The 12,388-nt window shown below is 43.8% G+C and overlaps 1 pseudogene; it reads left to right on the forward strand.

Annotated features, from left to right (window-relative positions):
- The first annotated feature begins 3,933 nt into the window (after positions 1–3,933).
- On the forward strand, positions 3,934–4,690 carry LOC109386729 (60S ribosomal protein L7a pseudogene; annotated as a pseudogene).
- The last annotated feature ends 7,698 nt before the right edge of the window (positions 4,691–12,388 follow it).

Genomic DNA, 12,388 nt, shown 5'->3' on the forward strand with positions numbered 1-12,388 from the left:
AAAAAGCTGTTGTTTGTTTGTTTGTTTTCATTGTAGTGGGTTCGGTGACAGGGGAGCTTGGCCTAAGGACTATAGAGCTGTTGCATTCAAAGCTTTGCTACTTTAGGGCCTGCCAAGTGGTTAAGAGTTGGCTTGGGAGCACAAACTCTGAGCAGCAGGGCCGCCGGTTCGCATCCCACTTTAGGGCCAGTGACGCTGCGCCCTCTACAGCTAAGATAGTGAACAACAGCTCGACCTGGAGCTGGGCTGCCATGAGTCGCTGGTGATGGCATGGGCTGCAGTGGGGCTGCAGTGGGCTACCATAAGCTACCGTGAATGGCCGACAGCCAGCGTGAGCGGCCAGCAGCCGGCGAGAGCTGCCATGAGTGGCTGTCCAATGGCCGGCGACCGATCTGCCTCAGCCGGGAAGAGCGCAATAATCACAATACCAACATGGGTCAGTGAAGCGACGTCCTCCACAACTAGACTGAAGAACAGAGGACAACAACTTTTCTGTTCCCCGTCCTTGATTCCCCAATGCTGTTCCCCTCCCTCAATTCCCCAATAAAATCTAAAAAAACAAAAACAAAAAAACTTTGCTACTTTATAGCCAAGTGACCTTAGCACTTTTTTGTTTTCCTTTATCTTTCTGAACCTCATTTTCCTCATTGTAAGAGGGAAATGCTTATCATATTTAGATGATTAAGGAACAGATACAGTCTAGAATTTGAATGCTAGGTTAGAATTCTGGCTCCATGACTAACAATCTCTCTGTGCTTCCACTTCCTCATCTCTTTAATGGGGATAACGGTATCTATATCATAGCATTGGTGGGAAGATTGAGTTGATACCTATAAAGTTCTTAAAACTATAGTTCAATAAAAAGAGTAGCTAGTTCATATCCTGGATTTTATTTGGGATCTTCTTGACATGATGTAGCTGCTCACCCAAAGCTCATACTGGACTCCCTGAGAACTGAGGATTTCCCAAACCTGAGCCCTGCCCTCAAGGGAGTACACAACTGGGGGATGGTCTGCCAGCCATGCTTCTGTTCTCTGAAAAATTTTTCCCACGGAAGGTGGCTTCAGCAGTCCCCAGCCATAACTGAATGGGCGGGGATGGACCCCCTCACCCAAGCTGGACCAGTCAACTTCTCTCTCCTGGACATTTGGAATTAGCACTCTGATATGTGTTAGCATATGCTGCTGGAGCTGAGAGATAACACAGCTCCAGGCTGGGGCAGCCATTTTGTGCCACGTGAATGGGAGTGCTGAGAAGCCAGAGAGAAACCATGGCACCGACTCACAAAAAATGACAAGAAACCCTATAGCCTCAGAGGGGGAAGGAGAGAGGGGTTCTACTTTGAAATTTGGTGCATTTCCATTCAGTCATTCAACACATTTATTAAGTACCTACTACACGCCACATTCAGGGATACAGCGTGAACAAGAGGGGAAAATCCCTACCTTTGAGTATAATGGAAAACCACTGAAAGGCTTCACGCAGGAAAACAACACAATCTTATTATATTCAAAAAATGGCTGCTATGTGAAGAATGGGTTGTGGTGGGGATAAGGAGAGAAACAGAGAGAATGTTGCAACAGTCCAAGCAAAAGATGATGATGACTAGGACTATGGTAGTGGTGGAGGGAGTGGTGAGGGAGAGTGGGGGTCTGGATCTATTTTGAACTTTCCAGTTCCTGGTTCTAGTTCCTCATGAGACCTATGTACTTCCTGCCCCTGAGTTCATCCAGATTTCCCTTTTTTCCCTCCCCCAAAATGTCTTTATTGCTTAGGCTAGTATGTGAGGAGGATTCTGTTATTTGCATTGAACTATCCCTGATAGTTCAATGATAAGATACCTTGGCTTTTCAGGCTGGTATAATTTACCACTATCTAGGACATGACCAGTTTCATTTTCTTCATATAATAGAAAGTGTTTTCTCTGGTGAGTAATACATATAGGAAATATCAACCTCCGGAGGGGAAACTTTTCTGAGGGAAACTGCTTCCTGAGGGAAGCTGTCAAAGAAGATTTATTTTATAACGTGGGAAAAATGCTTATGCTATATCCTATACCACCTCCAGTTATGCCTATAGCATCAGATAACAAGGACAGAGAATAGTAACAGTTGCTAAAATGTGTAGCTTATTATGTGCCAGGCCTTGTCCTAAGATATACTTAAAATATTTAATATAAATGTAAATAAATGAAATATGTATTTTATAAAATATATAAAATGTGTATATTAACTTATTTAAGTCTCAGGGCAACCCTATGAGGTAGGCTATCATCATTCTTATTTTATAGTTCATATCATTGCTCCTATTTTACAGATGAGGAAACTGAGGCACAGAAAGATTCAGTGTCTAAGGTCACAAAACTAGTAAATGGTAGATCTGTGATTCATCCCAGGCATTCAGGCTCCATACTCTTAGCCTGTTTTTCTCAATTAGGAGCTTTGTTGTACATGACTGTCCATCTTACCCATAATGGTGAGTTTAGTATCCATGGCTTTACATATATTAACTCAGTTTAATCCTCTCCACAACCCTATGTGTTAGGTGTCATTATCCTCATTCCCATTTTACAAAAGAGAACACTGAGACCCAAGGAGGTTAAAAGGCTTGCCCTGAATTACCCAGCTCATAAAAGGGGAAGTCAGCCTTTGATCTCAAGCAGGTGACTCTATACCCTGTGCTTTTAACCATTCTGCTATCCTGCCTCACTAAGAGTTAAGAGAACGGATGAAGACATGGGGTGCCCTGGCCAGACAGCACCTTTAAGTAGAGTCCAGCAGGCCTTGCAGAGTGGGCTCAGGAGCTCAAGGGAGCCACTCCAGTGGGAAAAGGCAAAGGCAGGCAACCAGTGACCCTTTCCTTCTGCAGAACTGGCCAGCAGGTAAGGGGGAAAGGGGATGGGATTAGAAAAAGTCTAACCTGTAAAGGACACAGCCCAGGAACTGGAGATAATAAAGAATTAAGAATCAGGAATCCATAGCAGAGCGAAGCCAAAGGAATATCTGAAACGCTGGAGGATGAATGCTTTGTCAGCGTCTCCTCCTGCAGCTTTTCCTTCTCTTAAAGGTGTAAATTTGCCTGGGACATCCTGGGCGCTCCTTTGCCTGTAACTCTGCACCTTCGTACTCTCAGATGTGCTCACACATGGCTAATGGCAGGGCTAATTGGCACTATTTTGGACAAAGCCATTGGTAGCTGATACCAAGAATCAAATCTCCTGGCTCTATAATTCCACTCCAAAAACAATTCAACAAAAATCGTAGGCCAGAGGCCTGGAGATATTGGTGGCTGTCCTCCCTGACCTTGTACCTTTAAGCCAATTATATATCACAAGCTGCGGAGTCCAAAAAGCAAAATGGTGAAAAGCAGGAGTGGGCCATGACCCAGGACACTACCTTACTCCAAAGTCAACCTTCTCCTCTTCAATTGCAGCTCAGCTCTGTGGCCCTGGTCTTGACCCTTTAACCCGTCTTCCATTTTCTGCCCCATTTCAGGCCTTTGAACTTGTAGAGGATTTGGGCTCAGAGTCTCTGCTCTGTTGCTTCTGACTCCTGCTCACTTCAGGAGGAACACCCCATCCAAGCTCAGGTCATTAGGACCTGTGCTTTGGTCAGCAATCACTTGTTTGCAGGTAGAAGAAACCCGCCCAAACTGGTAAAAGGAAAGAATTTATTATGAGAACCCAGGGGTCTCACAGAACCCAAGGCAATAATTGTAACCATATAATAGGATGTTGCAATGGGGCCTTTCCCTGCTTCTGTTTCTAAGGAAATGCCAGTTCGTGAGTATCACGTCCCAAGGTGAATGTGAGGCCATCTCCTATGCAGAAGTAAAAAAAGGAAAAGCGTGGAGCGAGTTTTACCACTCTCAGACCTCTCAACAGGATCAAAGGTACTAAAAGGTGGTCAGAGCTCTCTTCTCCCTCTGCCCAAGATGAAGAAAGGAAAGAAGGCTAAAGGGAAGAAGGTGGCGCTGGCCCCTGCTGTTGTGAAGAAGCAGGAGGCCGAGGAGGTGGTAAATCCCCTGTTTGAGAAAAGGCCCACGAATTTTGTCATTGGACAGGACATCCAGCCCAAAGGGGACCTCACCGTTTTGTCAAATGGCCCTGCTACATTCCACTGCAGGAGCAAAGGGCTATTCTTTCTAAGCGCCTGAAAGTGCCTCCTGCAATTAACCAGTTCACCCAGGCCTTGGACCGCCAAACAGCGATTCAACTGCTTAAGCTGGCCCGCAAGTACCAACCAGAAGCTGTTGGTTCGGGCTGAGAAAAAAAGCTGCCGGCAGAGGGAATGTGCCCACCAAGAGGCCACCTGTCCTTGAGCAGGGGTTAATACTATCACTGTTTTGGTGGGGAACAAGAACTCTCAGCAGGTAGTGATTGCACATGACGTGGATCCCATAGTTATCTTCCTGCTTGCCCTGTGCCGTAAGATGGGGTCTCCCTACTGCATTATCAAGGGCAAGGCCAGGCTGGGTTGTCTAGGCCACAGGAAGACCTGTACCACCATCATCTTCACAGAGGTTAACTCAGAAGACAAAGGAGTTGGCGCAAGCTATTTGAACCAATTACAACGACAGATATGATGAGAGCTACCATCACTGGGGAGGCAACGTCCTAGGCTCAAAATCAGTGGCTCGTGTTGCCAAGCTGGAAAAGACAAAGGCTAAAGAACTGGCCAAACTGGGCTGAGTGTACACTGTGGAGTTTTCTGTACATGAAAGTTACAAAAATTCTCCTTCAGCCAGTGTTGATGGGGCATTTGGGGCTAGTGATTTGCCTTACTGCCAAAAAAAAACAAAAGAGAGAGAGAGAGGATTTGATGAAGCTATATCTTTGCACAGAGCTGTTGTCTGTACTGTTATTCTCATCCCCCAGGATGGGGAGGGAAAGTGATGGAGAAGTGTAGCCTGCATTATTTCAAGCCCAAGGAGGCAGTTCTTCAATGACCGGGTGTCTCTCCACACTGCGGCCCAGGGGCTGACTTCTCCCTAAGAAATCCTGAAGGTGAGAGATAGCTCACCAACTACTTTGGCAATGCTTATCAAGAACTTTCCATGTGCTAGACACAGTCCTATGTGCTTTACACACATTGATTCATTTAATCTTTCCAATAACCCTCTGTGGTAAGTGGTGTCTATTGAAATCTGATATACTCACTCACTGATGCGCTGTGAATATTTTCCCATGTCAATAGTCTCCTGCCTCGTGGATGTAATGGCTGTGCAGTTTTCCTTTGCACAGCTGCAAAGCCTCATGGGTAAGCACATGAACACTGGAGTCAGCCTGTCTTTTTTAAATCCCATCTCTACCAATGACATATGGTGCAGGACCATTTTTATAAAGGAAATGAACATATGTAACCCAAGGATTGGCAGCCTGGATGATCCTCACATCTCTAGCCCACTAGGGTCACCTTTCACTCGTTAATATTTCTTGAATACCTAGCATCTTCCAGAAACTGGAAATACGGCAGTGAGTGAGACAGATGTATTCTCTGTCTTCGTGGAGTTTATATTCTAATAAGGGCAACAGACAGTAACAAGTAAAAATTCCAAAGAAGAAAAATGAAAATGATCATTTCAGTGAAGGAAGAAAAGGAAGGGGCTGCTAATGGAGAAAACAGTAATTCTTGAGAAGTTAAAAATAAAATTGACTTAAACTCCAGGGCCCTGGGGAGTAGAAAACTCAGAGTCCCTTCCAATATCTCTAAAGATAGGCAGAGGGTGGGGGACTGTGAATCTGTGGCTTCTGGTCTACTCGGGCTCCAGTTTCCTTCTCTTCGATTCTTAACTCTGTCATCCTATAGGTTCCCGAGATGAACAAACTGGACATTGAGAATCATAATGCTGCTTGGTTTTGGCTTAATTCCTCAAGTCTTTGCAGGTGTTTGCAGGCCTGTGAAGCTGCTCTCTTTTTCAAACGTAGGGCCCTTTGGAAATTGCTTCATCCCAACCCCCTTCTCCCATTTTACAGATGGAGAAACAGTCTCATCTCCTTCAATAATTTGCTAGAGAAATTTTCGTTTCTCCTCTGAATTGGCAAGTTGTGATAATAAAATACATGTTCAAAGGGACGTAGAAGTCAATCTGAAGTTTCATCAAAAGTTTCTCTCAAGCTGTTAAATTGCCATCACTTCAGGGCACTTCCACATTCCAGATCGACAAGTGTCAAAGCCAAAGGAACTAAACAAGATATATAGAAATGAATGTTGCAGAAAAGAGAAGTAGCAGCAGTTGAGAGGAAGAACAACATCCTCAATTTTCAAAATATTTACAAAGTGCATGTACGTTTCTTTCTTTCTGAGTTCCCTCTTCAAAGAAATTTTACCTTCCCAGTTCCAATAAACTTATTGGCATACTCTCTTCACCTTTGATGTTAAAGAGACAAAAACTAAATCAACTATGAGGCACCTATATAGTAGCAAAAACTTAAAATAATTATAATGGTCAGTACTGGCAAATGTATGATGAAACCAATATTTACACATTTTGCTGGTGACATGATAACTGACACAACCGTTTTAAAAAGCCATTTGGTAAAATATTTTAAGAGCCAGTAATTCCTCTCCTGGAACATGACCCTAATTAAATCATATAAAAATAAAATAAAATAGCAAAAACTCGGAAATGACTTATATACCAAAAGTGTTTTGAGTGTGTACTTTGTGGCAGGTTCCATGTTAATGCACCCAATACAGATTGTTTCATTTAATCCTCAAAACAATTCTAGGTGGTACACGCTATTTTACCCCTTAACAACCTAATGGGAAGACTGACGCTACAGGAAATACTGTAGTTTACTCATTACTCAATAGAGTTAAAGCTGGGGTTTGAACCCAAACAGTCTGCTTCCAGGGCCACACACTCACACACTGCCTCTGTCTTCAGTGACTGGCTGCTCCAGGGCAATTTCTTGTTTCCCACACCTGATACAGAACTCTTTTTCCTTCCACAGTGGTGTGTGGAGAGGGGACAATGAACTAGGAACTATAGATAGGTCATCTCATTAAATCCTTCCAACTCCAAGGTAGGGGATCATTAGCCTCTTTGACAGGTGTGGAAACTGAGACTCAGAGAGGGGAGATGACTAGTTCAAGGTCACACAAGAATTAAGTGTTAGTGGCCCCAGAATCCTAGCCCAGAGTGCCTGATTCTTGCCCCTACCCCAGGCTGGCTCTTTGACAAAGACTCAAAATATAATTACCGTAGTTGACTCAGGAATGGGGAACGTCGGGCCAGGTGGAGGGGATGTTTGGTGGATGGATCTAGGGCACACTGAGCCAGCTCTAGTGGCACATTCTAGACAGGAAGCCAGGCAGTCCCAGGTTGGGGATCCAAGGAGGATATGAAGTCTTTCTACGGGAAGGCACCTCATGATCTATGATTCACTCTGAGTGCATAATGAAGTATCAAAGTGTGTGGTTCTAACAAACTTATTAGAAAAGATCAGACTCACCTTGGAAAGAGGCCAAACCAAGCTGTGGGCAAGACCATCTCTACACTTGAAGCATCGTCTACCACATTTGGCTCCAGCCTGGCCAAGGTGAGTAAAAACGGTTAGAGTCTGAGGAAGGCAGAGTAGGTAGGATGGGAAGCATGCAGACATTGAGTACCTACAGTATGCCAAGAGTTTTACTCATCTCACTTAGTCCTCATTACCACTGTAAGACCTCAAAATTCTTAACTTTCCCCATTTCACAGGTGAAAGAAAGTAATAGTTCAGATTCTTTGCATCAGAATCAACAATCCACAGAAGAGAGCTTTTCTTTAAAAAGGGAGTGGGGGTGGGGAAGGGGTATTCATTTTAAGGATCAAAGGGTGTGGCTTGGAATCCATAAACATGGATAATAATAACAGGCAGTGCTTACTTAGCACTCACATGTATTAGGTATTGTTCTATGCACTTTTATTTAATCATTATGGCAACCCCATGAAATAGACATTAATATCATTCTCACTTTACAGATGAGAACTAGGGCACAGGGGAGTTAACTGATGCAGCCAGGGCATGACCCTATGACTCTGGCTGGCTGCATCCACCAAATAGCCCAAAAGGCTTCCATTACAGGCAACTGAAGCTCAAGATGACTGGGTAATTTGCCCAAAGTCACCTGGCAGTAAAATGATGAACCCCGGATTCTAACCCAGGTTGGTTTGTCTCCAAATCTAAGTCCTTTCCTCCATAGCATATAGTCTCCCCACAAAAGTGAAAAACTTTGGTTAGATGCATTAGGTAAGTTCACAAGGTAATTTTCATTCAACCACTTTTTGTTAAGCACCTGTAATGTGTCAGGCACTATTCAGGCAGTGGGGTTACATGGTAAACACAACAGACAAAAATCCCTGCTCTCATGGAGTTGACATTCTAGTGATACCATTGAATGAGGACAGAAGTCCATCCTGGAGAAATGTTCCTTTGTCTGTGGCCCCAGGTGCTGCGAAACATGGAAAGAACTTGGACTTGGATGTCTGTCTTAAACATTGGTTGCTTTTAGTGGCACACACCATTACCCCTGTGGATTGCAAAAATGGGACCGATTCTTCACCTTTCCCTATATCCACACCCTTTGCCACAAACATTGCAGTGCTTTCATTCTGATGCTGGCCTTAGTCATGTGACTTGCTTTGGCCAATCAGACATTAGCAAACATGATGCAAGCTGGGGTTTAAAAAACACTTGTGTGATAGGGTTTGCGCCCTCTCATGCCTTTGCCATTATGCCAACTCCCATTTTGCCCAGAAGCGGGAGAGTTATCTCCTCTCCCTGCATTTAGGCAAGTGGAGTCTAGCCAGGTCACCCATGCTTGGTTCATGGGATGCTCCCACCTGGGTCTTTGAATCTTCAGGGTCAGTCTCAAAGGAAGGGACAATTGGAGTAGTCATAGTAAAGACAGTGACAGAGCCAGTGCAGTTGTATTGTCCTCACCAGCTAGTTCCTAGTGAGTGGATTTGGCTCTATTAGCATCCACCCTCCTGTTTCCTTAAGTTGGTTCTCCTGCTTTTCTTTCAACCCTAGGATCCACTCAATGTCCTTCTAAAAAATTCCATTCCAGAGTCTGTTTCAGTTCTTGCGTCCACAAACTTTGACTGGTGTAGTAAGGATGATGTCCATTTTACAGAGGAGAAAACCATATTGGGTTAGAATTTATTCACTGACTAGACCTCTAACAGACTAGACTTTTGAGCTCTTTGAGGGCAGGGACTGTATTTGATTCATCTCTATGTCACCATCCCCCAGAATACTGTCTAGCAATGAACAGGAACTTTGTACATGTTTTGGAAAGTAAGAAGGATTGAAGAAAAGGAGGGAGAAAGGCAGAGGAAGGGATAAAAGAAAGAAAAATGTAAATGGAAGAAAAGGAGAAACTTCCTCCCACCCTTGAAAATTCAGGTAAACCTGTCAGCCTTTTCAGATCCATTTCCAAAGGCTTCAGGAAGCAGATGAAGTTTCTAGGGCTGCACACCCATTTCTGCACACCCAGAAATGACACAATCCCAACCATTCCCTATCTCAGAGGACAGCAGAGTAAATATAAGAAAGGGCAGGTTTTAGAGTCTGATTTGGGGGTTTCACCCCCTCTGGTTATGTGACCTTGGAAGAAGCCTGTGTCCTGATCTGAAAATGAGCATGTGCACCCTTGTTTTTAAGAGACATTTAGTGCCTGCAGAACAAGGTGCTGGGAATTTCATGATGAGCAGACATAGACAAAGCCCTTGCTCCCCTGAAGTTTACAGGCTAGTAGTGGTTGTGTTGGGGAGAACAACTATTAATTAGATGAGTACACAAGTAAACAGAGAATTAAAATTATGTTACCACAATCTAGGTAAACTGCACAGTCTATAATGGAATACAATGAATTTATAATGGGAACATTTGATCTAGTCCTGTAGGTTGAGGAAGGGTCCATGGGGGACATGAAGGTTCACTTAGAGGTAATCTGGAAGACTGCACAGAATATGTCATAGTTAAATGATGAGAGAAAAAATGGCAAGTTTGAGGAAAAGACAAAAGGTAGAAAACCAACAGAAACATGATGGAAGGCAAAGCAAGAGAAATAGATACGGAGCAGACCCTGCAAAGCCTTAGAGGCCACAGGAAGAGTTTTGATCTCTCTCCTGAAAACAGGAAACCAGTGAAATGTTATGAGTGGGTGAGTGACATGATCAGATTTGCATTTTGGAAAAATAACCTGGTAACAGTATGGAGACAAACTGAAGGTGGGGTAGAATGAAACCAAGAGACCAGTTTAGATGGGCAACGCAGAAGTCCAGGCAAGAAGAGTGAACAGGTTAGACCAAAGTGGTGACTTGGAGTGGAGAGTGAATAGACTGAGAAAAAATAGATAGGCTTAAGATCAAGGAGATAAAATTGAAAAGAGTTGGTCAAGGATTGGATTGGGGGGAAGGAGAGAATAGACATTAAGGATGATTCTCTAGGTTTCTGGCTCCTATAACAGGAGGGACAGTGGTGCCACTTATTGAGTTAGGACTGGGTTTGGGGAGAAGGTTTTAGACATCTTGAATTTGGAAGGCCACTGAGATAGCAAAGTAGAGATGTGAGGTAGGCATTTAGATAAATTGGTCTGGACTCAGAGATATCTGGGCTGGAGATGTGGATATGTGACTACAGTTGGTAATTATGCCTTAGAATTAGTGAGCTTGCCTGGGGAGAGAGTATAGAGTGAAGATCGAAGAGGTCTAGAGCTGAAACTTGAGAAAGGCAATATTTAAAGTCAGGTAAAGGAGGATGAATCTTCAAAAGATACAAAAAGATGAGTAGCCAGAGGGGTAGGAGGCAATGCACAGATAATAGACATTTGTTGCTTTTGCCATCCAGCACCTGCTCTGTGCTAGGCAGAATGATGCCTCCCTCACTCAAAAACGTCCCTGTTCTAATTCCTGAAGTCTATGAATATGTTACCTTACATGGTAAAAGGAACTTTGCAGCTATGATTAAGTCAAGGATCTTATTTCTTTTTTTTTTTTTTTTATAGCTGAGCCATCCTGCCACCTGTTGGCAGCTCAGCGGCTGCTCAGCTCGGGCTGGACTCGAACCGCTGTTGCTCAGAGCTCAAACTCTTGAGCGAGCTCTTAACCAACTGAGCCACTCAGCCGGCCCTCAAGGATCTTAAAACGGGGAGATTATCCTGGATTATCCAGGTGGGTCCAATGTAATCACAAGGGTCCCTATAAAAGGAAAGAAGGAGGGTCAGAGTCAGAGAAATAAATTTAACAACAGAATCAGAAATTGGAGTGATGTGGCCATGAACCAAGGAATGTAGGTAGCCTCCATAAGTTAGAAAATGCAAGGTAATGAATTCTCCCTTATAACCTCCTGTAGGACCACAACTCTGCCAAAACCTTGATTTTAGCCCCACAAGACCCATTTCAGACTTCTGACCTCCAGAACTGTAAGAATAAAATACGTTGTTTGAAGCCGCTATGCTTGTGGTAATTTGTTACAGCAGCAATAGGAAACTAATACATGCCTCCTTTTCTTTTGACAATATAGCCCAATTTTGCTTTGGGGAAAGCAGCCCCACTCTAAGCCTATATACTCCAGTGAAGGCAACCTGTAACCTGGGGCTTCAATGGTCGGGTAGGTGACCTAGCCTAAGCCAGTTTCGCCATTCCACCCCCCAGCCATATTGATTAATCAGGATTGGACATATGGTCCCAGCCAGTCCAATCAAAGCAAATCTCAGGATTTATGCTACAGCTGGGGAAAAGAGCCTCACTCCTCTTTGCTGAATATGAATGAGGAACACTTTAGGCCTGGGAGTCACTGGCAGCCATCTTGCAACTACGGGAGAGCAACAGTTTGAGAATGGAGTCAACACTGAATGGCACAGCTGGGAGAAAAAAAGAATAACTAGATTCTAACACAAGGCTGTTATTCATCTGGTACACATTGGGATGTCTGATTGTTGTTGAAATATTTCTATTGGTAGGTAAATGCTGCCCAGAACTCCATGAGAACAGGAGTGATTCCCCCACTGCCTCTCAGCCACCCTTCTTCTGGAATCCCTGGATTTCTCCCATTATCTAGTAACTAAAGAGTTAATGCCAGGACCAACAGGGGGCTTCCAGGTCACCACTTCTGACATTTGTTTTAATGGGTCAGTGACAGTGCAATGCCTGTTGCTAAATGTTTTGAATGTTGCTCCTGTCCTAATACTGTTATTTAAACCCCTCTATTCAACTGGATCCAAACATCTACCCCTGGATGATGATGATGGTGACCATGATGATGATGATGATGATGATGATGATGATGATGATTGAGTTACTTGAGACAATACAGTATAAGTCAAGATTTCTATCACTTGGTAATCAAAAGAAACTCAACAAACAGGAATATGTGAAGTCACAGAAGCCAGGCAATGAG

The sequence above is a fragment of the Hipposideros armiger genome, unplaced genomic scaffold (genome assembly GCF_001890085.2).
Source record: "Hipposideros armiger isolate ML-2016 unplaced genomic scaffold, ASM189008v1 scaffold_138, whole genome shotgun sequence".
Taxonomy (NCBI): domain Eukaryota; kingdom Metazoa; phylum Chordata; class Mammalia; order Chiroptera; family Hipposideridae; genus Hipposideros; species Hipposideros armiger.